Source organism: Rhinatrema bivittatum, chromosome 1 (assembly GCF_901001135.1).
Source record: "Rhinatrema bivittatum chromosome 1, aRhiBiv1.1, whole genome shotgun sequence".
NCBI classification, from domain to species: Eukaryota; Metazoa; Chordata; class Amphibia; order Gymnophiona; family Rhinatrematidae; genus Rhinatrema; species Rhinatrema bivittatum.
Window position 1 is genome coordinate 380,067,582 of NC_042615.1, and position 20,559 is coordinate 380,088,140.

Below are 20,559 nucleotides of genomic sequence, written 5' to 3' on the forward strand. Positions count from 1 at the left end.
AAACCCCTGGCCCAAGCTACCAGGAGGAACCCCCCAAACTCCATACCCGATGGTCAGCCATAAAGAGTACTACCAAAACCCTCCCCTGCACCGGAGAAGGGTATATCCCTTGAAAACATAACCCTGGGCAATAAAAAGGGACCCCTCACCCCCTGCAGGGAAGTAGAGACCCAAGTTCTCCCAGGAAGCCGGGAAATGAGCGGGATGACTTCCAATTCCTATCCCCCAATCAGCAGAAAATCATGTATGAGGAACATTAGCCAAAGCAGAGCTGGCCCAGTCTGGATCTAGATTACCAGGCCCTGCTAACCCACCATTGGTCACATGTTCATACAAATGCCCGGTAACACGACCCTACTACACACTCGGACAAACCGTGCTCAGGTAGTCAGCAATGGCTTGCGCCGATGCACTGGGAATGGTGGCAGAGACAGTGGGCTGATGCACTGATATCGCTGCGCTGAACAGCCTGGATTCCCGTGGCCCTGGAAAACGGCGCAACTGAACTACAGGCCCAATCCCACCCCCATGAAGAGACAGAAGAACTGCGGCCTCACATGTGCAGGCGCCTCAAATCCCTGACACAGGCCTGAGTCTGAAGCTCTCCACTGGCAGGGAAACAGAAACAGCCTCCCCATAACCACCAGCAACCAAAGCAAGCCTGCCACTACCCTCTCCTCTCACCAAGGATGCTCCAGCCTGAACCACTTATCCCGTTGAGCTGCCTGCACTGTCACTTGCCCCCACCACCATCGAGGAATGATCCACTCCACTCTCGGACATCCTCCCCTGCTATAGCTGCCTCCTCCGAATCCATGGCAACAAAACAGATCCAACCGAAGAGAAACAAAAAGGCTTTCAGAAAACTAATAGGCCTAACAGAGACAAGGCATGCTGCGAAACCCTGATGCAGCACCGGCAACAGCAGCAGGCAAGAAACCAGATTCTGCTTACTTGCACCCCCACAATTTTCACCATCAAGTCAGGAAACTATTCAGCATACTGCTGAACGCCAAACTAGCTTTAGGCAACCTGCTCCCCCCCTCCCTGCTGTGACAATGAAAAGTCTGTTGACAAGAACAACATTACTATAAGGGCAGGTGGGTGGGATGCAGCACCAGCAGCAGGCAAGTAGCCAGACTCTGCCTACTTGCACCCGCCCGCCCCCCCCCTCCCAATTCCCGACAGCCCTATATCCCAGGAGCCAATCAGCTCCTCAGACCTGCCATTGTTTGAAATACAAACATTCAAACTATAACTACATTAACTGACTGAATATGCCAGCTGTTAGCAAAATCCTCCCCCCCCCCCCCCTGCTCCTGCTACGAAAGTGTGCCTAGCACCCATATTACCCTGGTTGGCCAGGAACAAGACCCATCCACCCTGCCAGAAACTTAGTTTTAGTGAATAATCAAAAGATTTGTCATGATTTTATACAGAATAGAGAGGACATTTTTATTTCTTTTCGTGAGGTTTGAACATTTTCTCCATGAAGCAGAATTTGCCTAATCTACATGCAGTGCTGGATGTCATCATGGATTCCCAAAGCATCTTGAAATTTCATTTATCACTCAATTGGAGTAACTGGAGTACAGGGAGATTAATCTAGAGTATGGCAATCATTTGAGATTGAAATGAGAAATCATATGCTAATATTCTGGCCAGAATTTAGATGTGGATTTTGGAAACTCAATTTTAATGTGTTTGAACTGAGAACTAAGAGAAAGAAGAGTATTTTCTTATTATAATTTGCAAAAAAAATAATTTTCTCTCTTTATTAAAGCTCATAAATTCTTCTTTTACTATATTGCCATGGATTTCTGTCTCCTATAATCAAGGATGGTAATTTTCAAAAGGGATCGCAGACGCATGTATAGACATGTGCGTCGGCACATGCCCAGAGATGTGGCTATTTTGTGACATGTGTGCATGTATATGTACATGTTATAAAATATCCTAGGCATTTGTATATGGGTGCCTAATTTTAGTCTTATACACACCCAGCAGTGTAAGTGAGGTTTGAGCTGCATGTGTTTATAACAAGCACATGTCCATGCCATAACTAGTTTCACTAGTTCATCCACCAGTTCACTCAATTCACCCTCCAGCCCCACTTGGTTCTATAGCCTGCACTCCCCTAGTTACCCCAGACCCCTTAAACCCTTCAAAGATGCCTGAAAATATTTTTATTAAGACTTAGACTTCCTCCATAGCAGAAGTAGTTACATGATACTGGACCTGTGCATGTACTGATTTTTCTCATATTGGGGATAATTTTAAAAAGGATTTACACACATAAAACTATATAAATGCACTTTACCCATGTAAATGGGCTTTTGAAAATTGCTACGATATATGCCAGTGGATTGTCCTTCATGTGTATGTGAAATCTGCATGCATAAATAGCTTTTTAAAATTTCTACAATCATATGTTTCATTTCCACATGCAACTCATTTCAAAATTACATCTTTTACTTGTAACAGCCTCTGCTCCCTGTCCCTTGAGGAATCTTTAGATGTGTTACATAGTGCAAATGGCCATTCTAAACCACACAGCTGAGAGGTGGATTTATTTATGTGGCCATTCCCACACGTGATCTACTTTCTTAAAAAGTCCTAATGTCAGCCTTCTGATTTATACATTTCTCTAACAAATGCTCTGTGATGCTCCCTTAAGAAAACGTATAATAGGGATGTGCTGTAATTTGAAACACGATAGGAAATATTGGGATCCATATTCAGCTGCTAAGCAGCTAGTGAATTTAGTCGGATACACTTATCTAGTTATCTTAACTGGCATATTCAGCTGTGCGAGAGTGGCAACACCGCTGAATATACCCAGCTATCTAAAAGTTAACTGGATAGGTATATCTGGATAACTTTAGATCTGCCTACAGAGCAGTCAGAGTTAGCTGGTAAACCTAACCAGCTAATTCCATTCCTCCGCAGAACGCCTACTGCCCCACCCCAGGAATGCCCCTGACATATCCAGCTAAATTCTAACTGGATAAAGAGCTATCCAGCTAGAATGTAGCTGGATAAGTCACCAAATATCATGGCTAAGCCATTTCGATGGATAACCTTTCAGTTATCTGTCTAAATGGCTTTTGAATATCTACCGCATTAATGATACTTCATATTTCGTTTTGTTTTCAAAATGAAATGACGAAAAAACAAACAACATTTTGTTAATTTTAAATTTAATTTTGAAGCTACTGCTTCAAAAAAATCACCAGGCCTGGGTCCCTCCTTCTGTCACCCAATTCACAAAAGATAAGAGGCCCTTTCTAACTGAACAACATAATGTTGCCAGCCTTGGGTTGACTGTCATCCATTTTAAATCCCTGATTTGTGAGGCAGGCATGACTGTGGAATACCACCTAAACAGGAAAGAGCGTGTGGGGTGAGGTTGGAGAGGTCTGAAGGGACAAGGGGAGCTTTCAGTTTTTGTGAGTTTGTTGGGCAGCAGGAGGGGTCAATTTGATTTTTCTTGTTTTTCATCTTTCTAGTTGTTTATTTCATTTTGGAAAAATGAAACAAAATGAAATAAACCACAGAAGCAACAAACAAAAAAATGAAATGAAACAATTTTTTCCAGGGCACACTCCTAATATATGGCTTTCCTCCCCATGCAGGTACTGCATGTCATTAATGGATTCCTCAAAAGCACCTTGTTGAATATAGTTCATTTTACAGGTCCCTTAAACTTATCCTCTTGATTGCTTTCAAACAGCTACTTTTGATGTTTAACAGGTGCATGAATTAATCTAAAAACATTTTGAGATCTGATTACTTTCTGTCAAAAACCTCAGTGGACTGTATTTCTTTTAGTGCTGATAAATCATTATGTTTTCTCTTGAGGTTTGTTAGCTTCCAGTTTAGTGGTATTGATAATTAGCAGCATCAAGCTCAGTGAGCATTTATCTAATACTACACACCAACTGTTAAAAAAAAGTACTCTTCTCATTACAGAACTTGGATTCCTTATGAATTTAAAGACCCCGTGGATCCAATTAGCCTGGCAGTATTCTAAGAAAGTAGATGCAAGCAGCTTAGTGTATGTAAAATGCTTGTCTTTTGATTTATAAATTGTAAGTTATCCTCTCTCTCTCTCTCTCTCTCTCTGTGAAGTAGGAACAAATAAAGACCATGTATAGCAGTCTCTCTCTCTCTCTCTCTTTCAGTCTCTCTGTGTGTCTATATATATATATATATATGTATATATATATATATATATATATATATATATATATATATATAAAGCTCAGGTTAGGTTTCCTAATTTATAATTATTTAGGTGATTATAATATCCATGCCTTATCGAGATACAAATTGTAAGAGCATAAACTCTGGAAGCAATAGCAGAACAATGAAAACTGGGGGATGGGAGAGAAGAAACAGCCCCATCAAATACAAAGAACAGGGACAACAAGAAAGATAATAGTTCAAGAAAAATATTTTAAAAAATAGTGAAAAACTTTGAGACTGTAGTCATTCCTAATCTATGTTGCATCTTGACCTTCATCAAAGTCTGAATATATAAACATGAGAAGGATGCTACACTAAACAAAAAGGCCAGAAATTTAAAGACAAGAAAAAACATAAATAGAAAAAAAATAATACATTACAAGAAAGAGCAGGCAACATCGTCATAGGAATTTTTTTTTTTTTTAGTCCAGTCCATTGCATCAATGTCTGTATGATTAGGACACTAAGACCTAGATTCATAGAGCATATTTGTGGGCTGCAATAAAAAGATGGTTGTGGTTAGGGAAATTAAGGACATACCACAACGCATACCGGTATATAAATATCACGTGATACTCTGACTTGATGCATGGCACACTATTATGCCATGTGTTATTTCATGTCACATGTTATTTTTTTTGTTTATATACCGTATATTCTGTCTTCCAGCAACGGCCTCTTTCAGGGTATATCAGGCATTGGAGAGAGAGGAGAAGAGGCAAGTTGGTTAGTGGAAGTTTAGGAACTTTTTCTATTGATTACCTGAGTTGTCCTATTTAGTGTTTTCATCTGTTTTTCTTTACGTTTGTCTCTTGTCTTTAACTTTGTGTGGAAGATTTTGTGTGTTAATTTAGTTTGTCTGTCCCTTTGAGCAGAGGAGTGTTGGAGGAGTCGACAAGTGGAGGAGTTATGAAGGAGTGCTGTAGTGAGTAGTGGCAAGAAGAGGATGGATTGTAGTAGGTGTGGGAAGAGAGGAGAGGTGAGGTAGAAGAGGAGAGAAAAAAAGAAGGGAGATGAGGAGGGAGGAGATGAGGGAGGAGGAGTGCAGGAGTTATAGGAGAAGGAGTAAGAATAGAGATAGGGGGAGGGAAGGGATAAGAGGAGGGGGGAGGGGAAGGGTATAGGCAGGTGACTGTGGAGGGAGGAGGACAGATGGGTAGCGTAAGACAGAGAGGACACAGGAGTGGGGAGCTGTTGGGTCTGATAGACAGGGGAAAAGTAGGGGAAAGTGGAGTGAGTGAGAGGATGTGACACCTCTCCAGAAATGGAAGTGGCAACCCAATCCTCCTGTAGCCAGCCAGAGGCTCAGCCATGTATATACTCCAAAATGTTTAGCATGAAGGACAACAAGCAGCTCATCACTGGCATCCTTGAAAATTACCTGTTCTTTGACAATAGGGCTGGGACACTCTCCAGGGTTTCTAAGGCCCAGATATGGTAAACGATGAAAATGTATATTAACCAGGAGGTGTTATGAAGGTCCTTTTCACAGTATTGGGAATACTTGGTAGATTAGACAAAAATATAAAAAGTTGTATGCAAAGTATTCAAGTATTAATTTTTGGATCTCGGTTGCTTCGCTCAGTCGGACTATTTGTGAGTGATACTGACGCACAGGCCATATCCCAGTGCAACAGAATAAAGAGGACCGGAGAGCAGGTGGCCCACTGTTACAGGGGCATAAAGGTCCATCTAAAAAAGGTGGCAATCCGGAACAAATACATACAGCAGAACGAAAGAGGAGCCCCTTGCCTGATTGTCCTTATTAGGGATGTGAATCGTGTCCTCGATCGTCTTAACGATCGATTTCGGCTGGGAGGGGGAGGGAATCGTATTGTTGCCGTTTGGGGGGGTAAAATATCGTGAAAAATCGTGAAAAATCGTGAAAAATCTAAAAATCTAAAAATCGCAAAACCGGCACATTAAAACCCCCTAAAACCCACCCCCGACCCTTTAAATTAAATCCCCCACCCTCCCGAACTCCCCCCCCAAATGAGTTAAATAACCTGCGGGTCCAGCGGCGGTCCGGAACGGCAGCGGTCCGGAACAGGCTCCTGCTCCTGAATCTTGTTGTCTTCAGCCGGCGCCATTTTCCAAAATGGCGCCGAAAAATGGCGGCGGCCATAGACGAACACGATTGGACGGCAGGAGGTCCTTCCGGACCCCCGCTGGACTTTTGGCAAGTCTCGTGGGGGTCAGGAGGCCCCCCACAAGCTGGCCAAAAGTTCCTGGAGGTCCAGCGGGGGTCAGGGAGCGATTTCCCGCCGCGAATCGTTTTCGTACGGAAAATGGCGCCGGCCATACGCGTATGGCCGGCGCCATTTTCCTCGCTGAACGACCTCCTGCAGTCGATATCCTGCCGGCGCCATTTTCCGTACGGAAAATGGCGCCGGCCATACGCGTATGGCCGGCGCCATTTTCCGTACGAAAACGATTCGCGGCGGGAAATCGCTCCCTGACCCCCGCTGGACCTCCAGGAACTTTTGGCCAGCTTGTGGGGGGCCTCCTGACCCCCACGAGACTTGCCAAAAGTCCAGCGGGGGTCCGGAAGGACCTCCTGCCGTCCAATCGTGTTCGTCTATGGCCGCCGCCATTTTTCGGCGCCATTTTGGAAAATGGCGCCGGCTGAAGACAACAAGATTCAGGAGCAGGAGCCCGTTCCGGACCGCTGCCGTTCCGGACCGCCGCTGGACCCGCAGGTTATTTAACTCATTTGGGGGGGGTTCGGGAGGGTGGGGGATTTAATTTAAAGGGTCGGGGGTGGGTTTTAGGGGGTTTTAGTGTGCCGGCTCACGATTCTAACGATTTATAACGATAAATCGTTAGAATCTCTATTGTATTGTGTTCCATAACGGTTTAAGACGATATTAAAATTATCGGACGATAATTTTAATCGTCCTAAAACGATTCACATCCCTAGTCCTTATACCTATGGAGGAGCACCTGATTCAATGGCTGTGACCAGACATATTTGAGGGGGGTGGATGAGGTTCTGGACACCATGTGAGCTGGGGCCAGTAAGTCACATGACCTGCTAATTTGAAGACTGCTACAAATGTCCATACTTGTTGCGTAGCATGCTTACATTGAATGGTAAATCACAAGCAAGCTGTGATACATTACAGGAGGACCTTGCAAGACTGGAAGATTGGGCATCCAAATGGCAGATGAAATTTAATGTGGACAAGTGCAAGGTGTTGCATATAGGGAAAAATAACCCTTGCTGTAGTTACACGATGTTAGGTTCCATATTAGGACTTACCACACAGGAAAAAGATCTAGGCATCATAGTGGATAATACTTTAAAATTGTCGGCTCAGTGTGCTGCAGCAGTCAAAAAAGCAAACAGAATGTTAGGAATTATTAGGAAAAGAATGGTTAATAAAACGGAAAATATCATAATGCCTCTATATCGCTCCATGGTGAGACCACACCTTGAATACTGTGTACAATTCTGGTCGCCGCATCTCAAAAAAGATATAGTTGCGATGGAGAAAGTACAGAGAAGGGCAACCAAAATGATAAAGGGGATGGAACAGCTACCCTATGAGGAACGGCTGAAGAGGTTAGGGCTGTTCAGTTTGGAGAAGAGATAGCTGAGGGGGGATATGATAGAGATCTTTAAGATCATGAGAAGTCTTGAACAAGTAGATGTGACTCGGTTATTTACACTTTCGAATAATAGAAGGACTAGGGGGCATTCCATGAAGTTAGCAAGTAGCACATTTAAAACTAATCGGAGAAAATTCTTTTTCACTCAATGCCCAATAAAGCTCTGGAATTTGTTGCCAGAGGATGTGGTTAGTGCAGTTAGTGTAGCTGGGTTCAAAAAAGGTTTGGATAAGTTCTTGGAGAAGTCCATTAACAGCTATTAATCAAATTTACTTAGGGAATAGCCACTGCTATTAATTGCATCAGTAGCATGGGATCTTCTTAGTGTTTGGATGATTGCCAGGTTGTTGTGGCCTGGTTTGGCCTCTGTTGGAAACAGGATGCTGGGCTTGATGAACCCTTGGTCTGACCCAGCATGGCAATTTCTTATGTTCTTATGTTCTTATGATGCAGTTAGGATCTGTGGGTTAGTGGGCCCTTGGCCTGAGGTGAGAGTTGGTACCGCCCACAGGGAGGAGCCCCACTGGGCCTCACCATTGGGAGGCAAAGTCTGTTGCAGCAGATGACACAGACCAGAGAGTACGGAGAGAGAGAGAGAGGCTGGGATGTGGATGCAAGTGCCAGAGTAGGAACTCACTGTGGTGGAGCTCAGAGCCGGCCATGAGGAGTGGGGAATGCGAGGCAGTGTATTGGAGGAGTGCCGAGGGGACAACTCTGAGGGGTGGAGCCACGTGGTGAGTCAGCACAGGAAAAATGATGTAGGCTTTCCCGAGGAGGGAAGAAGCCCAGTGGAGTCTCTGACAATGCACATAGGAACTACCCTGAGGAGTGGGGAAGTGTGAGCACAGATTGAAGTGAATCAGGGTGCTGCCCTGAGAAGCAGGGCAGCATGGCATAGTCACTGAAGAATGCAAGGCACTTCCCTGAGGAGTGAGGGAATGTGGCACAGTCACTGGAGAACACAAGGTGCTGCCCCGAGGAGTGGGGAAGCATGGCACATTCGCTGAAGTAGAAGGCAATGGCCCGCAGAGTGGGGTACACCAACTCTGAGTCTCTAAAGAAGCAGTGTAGTTCCAAAAGCAACCCTGAGGAGTGGGGAAGCCAGCAGGCAGGGATTCAGAGGCACAGGGCCTTCCCAAGGAATGGGATAGCTAGAGACAGGAGCGAGCCCCCGAGGAGCAGGTACCCAGAGAAGGTCTCACGCCAGGAAGTACAGATATGGGAACCACGAGTCCGAGGAGACTGCAGCAGGAGTCAGCAATGAGGGAACTCATTGCAAAGTCGATTAGAGCCAGTCCCAGGTGGTGATTAAGAGTCCAGGGCTAGTAATCTCATCAGGAGGAGATGCCCCTGAGGTTCCCGCCCTAGCGTTCTTAAAGGAGGGCCAAGTAGCATGCACGCGTGTCCCTAGAAAGGCCCGGAAGAAACATGGAGTTTGGTGGCATCCCTGCCACCATGAGGAGTCCCAGGACAGGGCGACATGCGTCGGGAGCGGCTAGCCACAGCCGTGAGTTCACCCAAAGAAAAGAGGGTGGCAGCACATGTTGTGAGTAAGAGCGGTCGCAGCCATCTGCGACCGACGGTCATAACAGTACCCCCTCTCTTAAGGGCCCCCCATGGGGGTTTGGGTTTTCTAGGATGTGTGGCATGGAACTGCCTGATTAGATCCTTGTCAAGGATGTTGGCCATAGACACCTGTTCTCTTCAGGCACAAAGCCCTCCCACGAGAGGAGATACTCCCACCTCTTTCCACGCTTCCTGACGCCCAAGACATCTTGGACTTGAAAAGTGTCGTCCGCTTCCGATGACAGAGGTTGGGGCTCTGGTGGTTTCTTAGAGAAGTCGGACAGTACCAAAGGTTTTAGTAGTGATATATGGAAGGCATTGTGGATTTTAAGAGACGAGGGCAGTCGAAGACTGTAGGTAACTGGGCCCAAATGGTGAAGCATGGGAAAGGGCCCAATGTATCTGGGAGCGAAGCAGGCCAAAGGCAGTTTAAGTCGGATAAACCGGGTGCTGAGCCACACCTTGTTTCCCGGTTTAAATTGAGGAGCTTCTCGAAGATGAGCATTGTAGAATCTCTTAGATCTTTGGGCGGCTTGCTGAAGAAATTATTTAGTGGTGTCCCAAAGTCGATGCAACTCCTGCTTGTAAGCCTGCTTTGCTGGGGATGGCACTGACAGCAAGAGGAGGCAGCGGCTTACATCCATAAACCACCTGGAAGGGTGATGATCTGGTGGATGTGGACTGGTGGGAATTTAAGGCAAATTCCGCCCATGGTAGAAGGTCAGACCAATCGTTCTGCCGTAAATTTACACAGGCTTGGAGAAACTGTTTTAAAGTCATGTTTGTTCTTTTCGTCTGATCATTGGCTTGGGGAAGCCAAAGTGAGATCCAATGAAACATTGAACTTTTTGCAGAGGGATTTCCAAAATTGGGCGGTGAATTGTACTTACCGATCTGAGAGGATATGTTTAGGGAGGTCTTGGAGATGGAACACATGATGAATGAACAAGTTAGCTAGCTCTGGTTTCAAAGGAAGACAAGGTAGCACCACGAATTGGACCATTTTTTAAAATTGATCTACGGTGACCCAAATAGTATTGTTGCCACCCGAGGGAGGAAGATCCATGATAAAATCTGTTGCTATGTGCATCCATGGTTCACTTGGCAAGGGAAGCGGTTGCAGGAGACCCCAAGGACAACCCACAGGGGACTTATGATGAGCGCATGTGGAGCAGGACTCAACAGTTTTTGTGGTCGATATATACTGTAATATAATGTTGAGCTCCCTCGAGCAAGGGACGCCATTCCTTGAAAGCCAGTGTAATCGTCAACAACGCCTTATCCCCAATTGTATAATTACGTTCCACTGGAGAAAAGTGTTTGGAGAAGAATGAGCATGGGTGCAAGGTATGGGTGGTCGAGTACTAGATGAGTACTGCTCCCACGCTGACATCAGAGGTGTCAACTTCGACAATGAAGGGATGTCGGGGGTCCAGGTGGCGAAGACAAGGTTCCCGGAGGAAGGTGGTCTTGAGATCCTGGAAGGCGATCATGGCTTCAGGTGATCATTGAGAGGAATTGGCCCTTTTGCGAGTCATGGCTGTGAATGGAGCTGTCAGAGTAGAATAATGGTGAATAAATGACCTGTAGTAATTGGTGAAGCCAATAAATCTCCACAGGGACTTGAGGCCTGTGGATTGAGGCCAGTCGCGGATACTTTTTGATTTTTGGGGATCCATCCGAAACCCTTGGCTGGAAACCACGTAGCCAATGAAAGGAATGGTCTCTTGCTCAAAAGAACACTTCTCAAGTTTGGCAAATGCTGGAGAACATGGCAGATATCCTGGCGGTGGCTCTGAAGGTCTTGGGAAAAAACTAAGATGTCATCCAGGTACACTACGACACATTGGTAGAGCATGTCTCTGAAGACCTCGTTCATCATATTCTGAAAAACTGCTGGAGCGTTACAAAGGCCAAACAGCATCACAAGGTATTCAAAGTGGCTATCATGTGTGTTAAACGCGGTTTTCCATTCGTCGCCCTGGCGGATCCGGACCAAATAGTAAGCTCCTCTGAGGTTCAATTTGGTGAAGATTTTAGCTCCCTGAAACCTGTTGAAAAGCTCTGAAATCAAGGGAAAAGGATAACTGTCCTTCAGGGTATCTCATTTTGGCCACGGTAGTCGATGCAGGGCCAGCATGAACAGTCTTTTTTCCCCACGAAGAAAACTCTCGCTCCAGCAGGAGATTTGGAGGTCTGGATGAAGCCGTTGGCCAAGTTCTAATGAATATATTCCGACATGGCTTGTGTTTCGGTCAAGGACAATGGATAGATCCTATCCTGAGGAGGTTCCGTGTTAGGCAGCAAATTTATTGCACAGTCAAAGGAACGATGTGGGATTACGTTGTCCGCAGCCTTTTTGAAGAATACGTCCGCAGAGGAATACTGCGGAGGGAGGCTCGAAAGAGAGGCTGAAGTGGTCAGGCAAGGCATGGGTGAGATGGGTTCCAGACATTTGTTGTAGCAGGATGAGACCCAGAGAGAGAGTTGTAATGTGGCCCAGTCAAACTGTGAGGTGTGTTGCTGTAACCATGGCAGTACCAGGACCACGGGATGTATTGCTTTGTCCAGAAAGAAGAATGAAATGGTCTCTACATGTTGAGACCCAGTGTGGAGCTGGATAGGAGCTGTGGTGTGAGTGACCTCACCTGGTAGAGGTTCTCCATGGATGAAGGTGAGAAGTAAGGGCACTGGGGAGCAGATGGTGGGAATTTGGAGATGTTCAGCAAGTTTTTTCAAAATAAAATTCCCACCAGCCCCAGAGTCCACCAAAGCCAGTGTGTGAAACTCCTGATTGTCCAGCTTAATGGAGACAGGCACGGTTAATGGAGGAGAGGGCAAAGTCAGACCTAGGAGTTGTCCTCCAGCAGAACCTAGGCCTGGGAGTTTCCTGGACAGATGGCATGAAGCTATAGCATGTCCAGATTTGCCACAATACAAACAGAGGCCTGATTGCTGGCGATGGTGTTTTTCCTTCAGGGAAAGCCTACTTTGACCCATCTGCATAGGCTCTTCAACTTCTTTGCTCTGAGCAATGTTGGGCTTAGGAGAGGATGTACCTCGAATTAGGGGTGAGCTCGGTGCAAACTTCCTGGATGCTCTAACCCCCGTGAGCATTCTCGAAGGAGGCGGTCGTTACGACCAGCAAGGTCTATCAAGGGATCCAGGGATTCTGGCAGTTCCCAAGCAGCCAGTTCATCTTTGATCCAGGGATTCAGACCTTCGAGGAAGATAGTACGTAGGCAGTCAGAGTTCCAGTGAAGTTCAGACGAAAGGGTCCTGAACTCAATGACATAGCTGGTCAGAGACCTGGAGCCTTGTTGGAGATGTAGAAGGGAAAACCAGGATATGGTTCTTCACCCTGGGTCATCGAAGATGGAGCGAAATAAGGCAAGAAAGCCGGGCAAGTCTCGAAGAACCGGGTCAACTTGCTCCCAGAGGGGTGATGCCCAAGCCAAAGCCTTACCATCCAGAAGGGACAGGATGTAAGTCATCTTGGTGATCACATCTGGGAAGTAAGCTGGTTGTAGGCAAAAGTGCATATTATACTGATTCAGGAAACCCCTGCACATAAGAGGGTCTCCCGAAAAACATGGGGGTGCCGGCAAGGGCACGGTAGGCCGGTGGACCGGCATAGAGGTAGTAGGATTGAGTTTGGTAGATATTGAGGCGGCGTCCAAATGAGTACTCAGGTTATCTATGGCTGTTGCCAGAGTTTCTAAGAATTTTTGTTGTTCAGAAATTCGCTGTGCAAGGCCAGGGATGGCATGGAGAGCAGAGATCTCTGCCAGGTCCCACTTGGCCTCACCATCGGGAGGCAAGATGACACAGACAAGAGAGTACAGAGAGAGAGAGGCTGGGATGTGGGTGCAAGTGCAGAGCAGGCCCTGAGTAGCAGGGAATGCAAGGCAGAGTATTGGATGAGTGCTGAGGCGACAACCCAGAGGGGCGGAGCAACGTGGTGAGTCAGCACAGGAGAAATGATGTAGGCTTACCCGAGGAGCAGGGAAGCCCAATGGAGTCTCTGGCAATGCACATAGACACAAGCCCGAGGATCGGGGAAGTGTGAGCACAGACTCTGTAGTGAATCAGGGTGCTGCCCTGAGGAGCAGAGAAGCATGGCGCAGGCACTGAACATAAGAACATAAGTAACATAAGAACATGCCATACTGGGTCAGACCAAGGATCCTTCAAGCCCAGCATCCTGTTTCCAACAGTGGCCAATCCAGGCCATAAGAACCTGGCAAGTACCCAAAAACTAAGTCTATTCCATGTTACCATTGCTAGTAATAGCAGTGGCTATTTTCTAAGTCAACTTAATTAATAGCAGGTAATGGACTTCTCCTCCAAGAACTTATCCAATCCTTTTTTAAACACAGCTATACTAACTGCACTAACCACATCCTCTGGCAACAAATTCCAGAGTTTAATTGTGCGTTGAGTAAAAAAGAACTTTTTCCGATTAGTTTTAAATGTGCCACATGCTAACTTCATGGAGTGCCCCCTAGTCTTTCTATTATCCGAAAGAGTAAATAACCGATTCACATCTACCCATTCTAGACCTCTCATGATTTTAAACACCTCTATCATATTCCCCCCTCAGCCGTCTCTTCTCCAAACTGAAAACTCCTAACTTCTTTAGTCTTTCCTCATAGGGGAGCTGTTCCATTCCCCTTATCATTTTGGTAGCCCTACTCTGTACCTTCTCCATCACAATTATATCTTTCTTGAGATGCGGCGACCAGAATTGTACACAGTATTCAAGGTGCAGTCTCACCATGGAGCAATACAGAGGCATTATGATATTTTCCATTTTATTCACCATTCCCTTTCTAAAAATTCCCAACATTCTGTTTGCTTTTTTGACTGCTGCAGCACACTGATGATCCACGATGACGCCTAGATCTCTTTCTTGGGTTGTAACACCTAATATGGGATCTAACATTGTGTAACTATTAGAGATGTGAATCGTGTCCTCGATCGTCTTAACGATCGATTTGGGCTGGGAGGGGGAGGGAATCATATTGTTGCCGTTTGGGTGTTTAAAATATCGTGAAAATCGTTAAAATCGTGAGCCGGCACACTAAAACCCCCTAAAACCCACCCCCGACCCTTTAAATTAAATCCCCCACCCTCCTGAACCCCCCCCACAAATGCCTTAAATTACCTGGGGGTCCAGCGGCGGTCCGGAACGGGCTCCTGCAATTGAATTGTGTTGTCTTCAGCCGGCGCCATTTTGCAAAATGGCGGCCGCAAAATGGCGGCGGCCATAGACCAACACGATTCGACTGCAGGAGGTCGTTCCGGACCCCCGCTGGACTTTTGGCAAGTCTTGTGGGGGTCAGGAGGCCCCCCCAAGCTGGCCAAAAGTCCCTGGGGGTCCAGCGGGGGTCCGGGAGCGATCTCCTGCCTCCTATCGTTTTCCGTACGGAAAATGGCGCCGGCCATATGCGTATGGGCGGCGCCATTTTCCGTATGGAAAATGGCGCCGGCAGGAGATCGACTGCAGGAGGTCGTTCAGCGGGGGTTCCGGACCGCCGCTGAACGACCTCCTGCAGTCGATCTCCTGCCGGCGCCATTTTCCGTACGGAAAACGATTCGCAGCAGGAGATCGCTCCCCGACCCCCGCTGGACCCCCAGGGACTTTTGGCCAGCTTGGGGGGCCTCCTGACCCCCACAAGACTTGCCAAAAGTCCAGCGGGGGTCCGGAACGACCTCCTGCAGTCGAATCGTGTTGGTCTATGGCCGCCGCCATTTTGCGGCCGCCATTTTGCAAAATGGCGCCGGCTGAAGACAACACAATTCAATTGCAGGAGCCCATTCCGGACCGCCGCTGGACCCCCAGGTAATTTAAGGCATTTGGGGGGGGGGGTTCGGGAGGGTGGGGGATTTAATTTAAAGGGTCGGGGGTGGGTTTTAGGGGGTTTTAGTGTGCCGGTTTTCCTGCCATTGGTTTAGGGCAAGTTAGTAAGTTCCTGCCCTCCCCCTTCCCCCGATTTACGATTTTTTAACGATAAATCGGGGGAATTGGTATTGTATCGTGGCCCTAACGATTTTTGACGATTTAAAATATATCGGACGATATTTTAAATCGTCAAAAAACGATTCACATCCCTAGTAACTATAGCATGGGTTATTTTTCCCTATATGCATCACCTTGCACTTATCCACGTTAAATTTCATCTGCCATTTTGATGCCCAATTTTCCAGTCTCACAAGGTCTTCCTGCAATTTAACACAATCTGCTTGTGATTTAACTACTCTGAACAATTTTGTATCATCTGCAAATCTGATTATCTCACTCGTCGTATTTCTTTCCAGATCATTTATAAATATATTGAAAAGTAAGGGTCCCAATACAGATCCCTGAGGCACTCCACTGCCACTCCCTTCCACTGAGAAAATTGTCCATTTAATCCTACTCTCTGTTTCCTGTCTTTTAGCCAGTTTGCAATCCACAAAAGGACATCACCACTTATCCCATCACTTTTTACTTTTCCTAGAAGCCTCTCATGAGGAACTTTGTCAAACGCCTTCTGAAAATCCAAGTATACTACATCTACCGGTTCACCTTTATCCACGTGTTTATTAACTCCTTCAAAAAAGTGAAGCAGATTTGTGAGGCAAGACTTGCCCTGGGTAAAGCCATGCTGACTTTGTTCCATTAAACCATGTCTTTCTATATGTTCTGTGATTTTGATGTTTAGAACACTTTCCACTATTTTTCCTGGCACTGAAGTCAGGCTAACCGGTCTGTAGTTTACCGGATCACCCCTGGAGCCCTTTTTAAATATTGGGGTTACATTTGCTATCCTCCAGTCTTCAGGTACAATGGATTATTTTAATAATAGGTTACACATTTTTCCTAATAGGTCTGAAATTTCATTTTTTAGTTCATTCATATATTCCAAGAAGTGTCTCATGAGGAACTTTGTCAAACACCTTCTGAAGTATGCAAGGCGCTGCCGCGAGAAGCAGGGGAGAATGGCAAAGTCACTGAAGAATGCAAGGCGCTTTTCAGAGGGTCGGGCGAGCATGGCACAGTCACAGAAGAACACAAGGCACTGCCCAGAGGAGTGGGGGAGCGTGGCACAGTCACTGAAGTAGAAGGCAATGGCCCACAGAGCGGGGTACACCAACTCTGAGTCTCCAAAGAAGCAGTGTAGTTCCAGGAACAACCCCGAGGAGCAGGGACACCAGCTGGCAGGGCTTCAGAGGTGTGGGGCCTTCCCGAGGAGTGGGATAGCCAGAGACAGGAATGAGTCCCTGAGGAGCGGGGTACCCAGAGAGTGTCTCACGCCAGGAAGTACAGGATATGGGAACCACGAGTCCGAGGAGACTGCAGCAGGAATCAGCAATGAGGGAACTCGTTGCCAAGTCGATTAGAGCCAGGCTCAGGTGGTACTTAAGAGTCCAGTTCTAGTGATGTCATCAGCAGAAGATGCCCCTGAGGTTCCCTCCCTAGCATCCTTAAAGGTGGGCCGAATAGTGCGCGCCCGTGCCTAGGAAGGCCAAGAGGAGACATGGAGTTTGGCAGCGACCCTGCCACCATGAGGAGTCCCGGGACAGGGTGACATGTGTTGGGAGCCACCAGCCCAGCCACGAGTTCACCCAAAGAAGAGAGGGCGGCAGCACATGATGTAAGAGTGGTCACAGCTGTCTGTGACTGACGGTCAAAACAGATGCAAATTGCATATCTTATGCAAATCAGCACATGTGCACTTCTTAGCATTCATACTTATGTTATCTTCTTCCTTGCTTCCACAGCTCTCACCCAGGAAAACACTGGTCCCAGGTGTGAAGCCCCAGAGACCAGTAGTGCAGCCCCAGTTCTCAGCAGCACAATCCAATTGGATGCAGAAATACAGTGAAGCGAGGAAGAGGAGGAGGAGGAGGAGCAGCAACAGCAGCCACAGCAGTAGCAGTTGCTACTTCAACCCCTTGAGTTACCTTATTGGCAACCTAAACTTCTAGATTTATGGAGGAAACTGCCCTGCTATGGGAGCAACTAGCCCAGTTGCCACTTGCCTCCAGCATGTCTTGTGACATGCAGGATGTCAAGAGAACCAGCCAGCTCATCCCCTGAGCCCAGTGATGCTAGCACTGGAGGCACAGACTGCACGTCAGTGAGCACCAACTCCTACTACCTACCTGCAGTGGATCCTACAGTGAAGGTCACACTAGATAGCACTGAGAGGAGGCATGGCCTACACTTCACCATATATAGGAAGAGTTGATATAGTTGAGGAGGACTCAGATCTTCCATACCAGTGCCATGCAGCAGTAAACAGTAGCTCTTAAACAGGGCTTAACCACCATATTCACTTCAATGAATAATTTGACCACAGCAGTCACCCAGCTCATTAAATGTTTGCCAGAGCCTGCACCCATGCCATCCCCATCCTACCAGGGTCTACTTTGTGCAGCAGTCTCCGGCTCTCAGGATGACCCGAGGGTAGGCTCCAAGGACATGCCACCCCCAACTACCAAAACGCCCCAGGGAGAAAAAGGCTCATAAGGCACACAGTTGTAAATGCTCCAAAAATTCACTGTACAATGACTTGTCCAAACAAGCCAAGGCAGTCCTCTGTATGGGGTTTGTATGCTGGCTAGTTGGAACAAGACTGCTGGGCCTGTCCTGACTACAGAGTTCCTGTGCTGACTAGATGGAATAAGATTGCTTGGCCCATCCTGACTAGAGTTCCTAGGCTGGCTAGATGGAAGAAGACTGTTGGGCCGATCCTCACATCTGAATTCCTATGCTGCCTGCTGATATGGATGCTCTACTGTCTGCCTGTGGTGTCCTGCTGCTTACTTGTTATTCCCTCCTCTATGCTCTGTCCATAGTCCTGCCTCCTTAATGTGGTCTCCAGTCATGGACATGCTGGTGCCTTCTTTCATCATGTCTTATCTCCTGGTCCTGCTGCTTATGTCTCTTCTCATCTCATGTCACTGCTACCTCCAGGCAGCTGTCATTTCCTGAGGTTACTGCTGTGTCATCTCATCTCATCCTGCTGCTACCTCCATTCTGCTGCCTCATGTCCTGGGGCTGCTGATGTCATGTCTCATCTCAGCTCATCCTGCTGCTGCCTCCATGCTTCACTCTCCAATCCTGATCCTGCTACCTGAACTTTGCTGCTGTGGCCCTTTTGCAATCCCTTTTCAGTTCATTCTTTCAACATGGACTGTCTGGGCCTTCAGTTGCCATTACATTGTTGTGCTGGCATCAACTCTAACATTAGAGCTGAACTGTAGCTTTTGGGTTGCTACTTCTACTTTTTAGGCTCTTTCCTGTAATCATCATTTTGCTAATGGATAAGATCATTTACTGTATATATCATATAGCCATTTGTATCAATCTATATACATGTCTCTACTAAATATGCTGGTAATTTCAGTTACAATATCATGTGTTATTTGATATCTTGCACTAGCAGAAATTGATTACCAAAGATGTTGAACTTCTTTGAATGTTGTTACTACAAATGTTGTTTAATAAAGTGGTCAAATATTTTGAAACTTAAATTTCTGGTTGTGTGTTTTTATTGTATGGTTTTTGTCTTACGGTTTGTTTAGGTTACGTAAATTCACGTACCCATATACCTTTCATGTTAGATTGCCATTGGCTGTTTCCACTAGGCACATTTCTCACATGCAAGACCATGTAACCTAGGCCTTAAAAGGGAAAGCTCATTTTATGCTCCCAAGAAAGACAGCAAGAGCAAGACAGGAAACTCCTTGCTGTGCAGCTTTATAAGTGACTCATGGTGCCTTTTCAAGAGAACATACTCTTAGCTAACTATTAGGTAGATTGGCACTATCTAGCTAGTATTCACCTCCATATGCTGTCCAGTAGAATAGATGTAGAAATGCTTAGCTAGAGGTGATGTAGCAAGGTCTTCACTCTAATGTTATAGTGAAGCTTTAACAAACCATTGGCCTCTTCCTTTTTGAAGATATATCACCTTTGACCAAACAATGGGCCTTCTTTCTGGGTTTAGCACCTAATGCTGGCATCACATATCTCTTTAGTCAGAAGTCTGCTTGAAAAGTGCATAAAGCTCTTGGTCTTGTTCATCTCTAATGAGCAGAAATTTGCAGCTATAGATGCCAAGCCCAGAGTGTAGATAGTGCACATGTAGCTCTTGGTGGAGTAACAATATAATAATGAGCCCACAAGAGATAGATTTTGGGCCCTTACATTTGTACTTACTCCACCTAAAAACAAAGGGCAGAGCAGCCCGACATTGCAGGAGGAGGATGAAGTGGAGCACATGTCCTGTGGCCTGGGGAAAAAGGAGGCTCCTGTGGCTAATAAGAATCGAGACGAGAAGAGAGAATGAGAGTGCATATGCGTGTGGAAGAGGGAGAGAAGTAAATGAGTGTGTATGTTTGTGTGAATGTATTCATTTATGGGCGTATGTGGAAAAGGGAGAGGAGTGAATGTGCATGTATATGTATGGAAGAGGAAGAGAAGTAAATGTGTGTGTGTGTGTGTGTGTGTGTTTGTGTGTGTGTGTGTGTAAAACAGGAGTGAATGCATGTATGCATGTGGAAGGAGAGAAGTGAGTGAGTGTGTGTATATATGTTTTTGGAAGACAGTGAGTGTGTGTGTGTGTGTCTGTGTAAAAGGGAGAAGAGTGAGTGCATATGTATCTGAGTACAGAACAAGGAGAGAAGTGAGTGTGCATATGTATGTGGACAAGGGAGAGAAAGGAATATGTGAGAATAAGCATGTATGTGAGTGAGTGAACATGTGAGTGTGCTAATGTGTGAGAAAGAAAGTTTGTGCGCATGCTGCCATTGTCTCCCCCGCCTCCACCCCCCCCTCCCCCGAACAGGAAATCAAAAGTTCCCAGGTATGCCTCTGGGGTCATATGAATTTAAAAATTCCAAATGAGGTCACTTTGGATAAAAGTTTGGGACTCCCTGTTCTAGAACCATTTAGTGACAGTAGATAAGGTTACACATGGTACTGTAACTTTGAGTGGGAGGGAGGATTTAGCCAGCTATCCAGCTAGCTGCCTTACTTTCTCCCTTCAAAACAACCTCACTCCCAGGTCCACACAGAAGCTAGCCAGCCTAATTTAAGAATCTAAAATTAGGCACCTAATTTTATGTACTCAGCAGGGA

General features: G+C 46.4%; 1 long non-coding RNA gene across 5 annotated transcripts in view; it reads left to right on the top strand.

Moving 5' to 3' along the window:
- The window catches only part of LOC115091088, a 142,843-nt gene extending 123,898 nt beyond the window's left edge, over positions 1-18,945 (top strand). For all 5 annotated transcript variants that reach the window (XR_003856609.1, XR_003856608.1, XR_003856610.1 and 2 more), the window contains 2 exons: positions 3,973-4,057; positions 17,194-18,945. This is a non-coding gene — a long non-coding RNA (uncharacterized LOC115091088). The remainder of the gene's footprint in view (positions 1-3,972; positions 4,058-17,193) is intronic.
- The last annotated feature ends 1,614 nt before the right edge of the window (positions 18,946-20,559 follow it).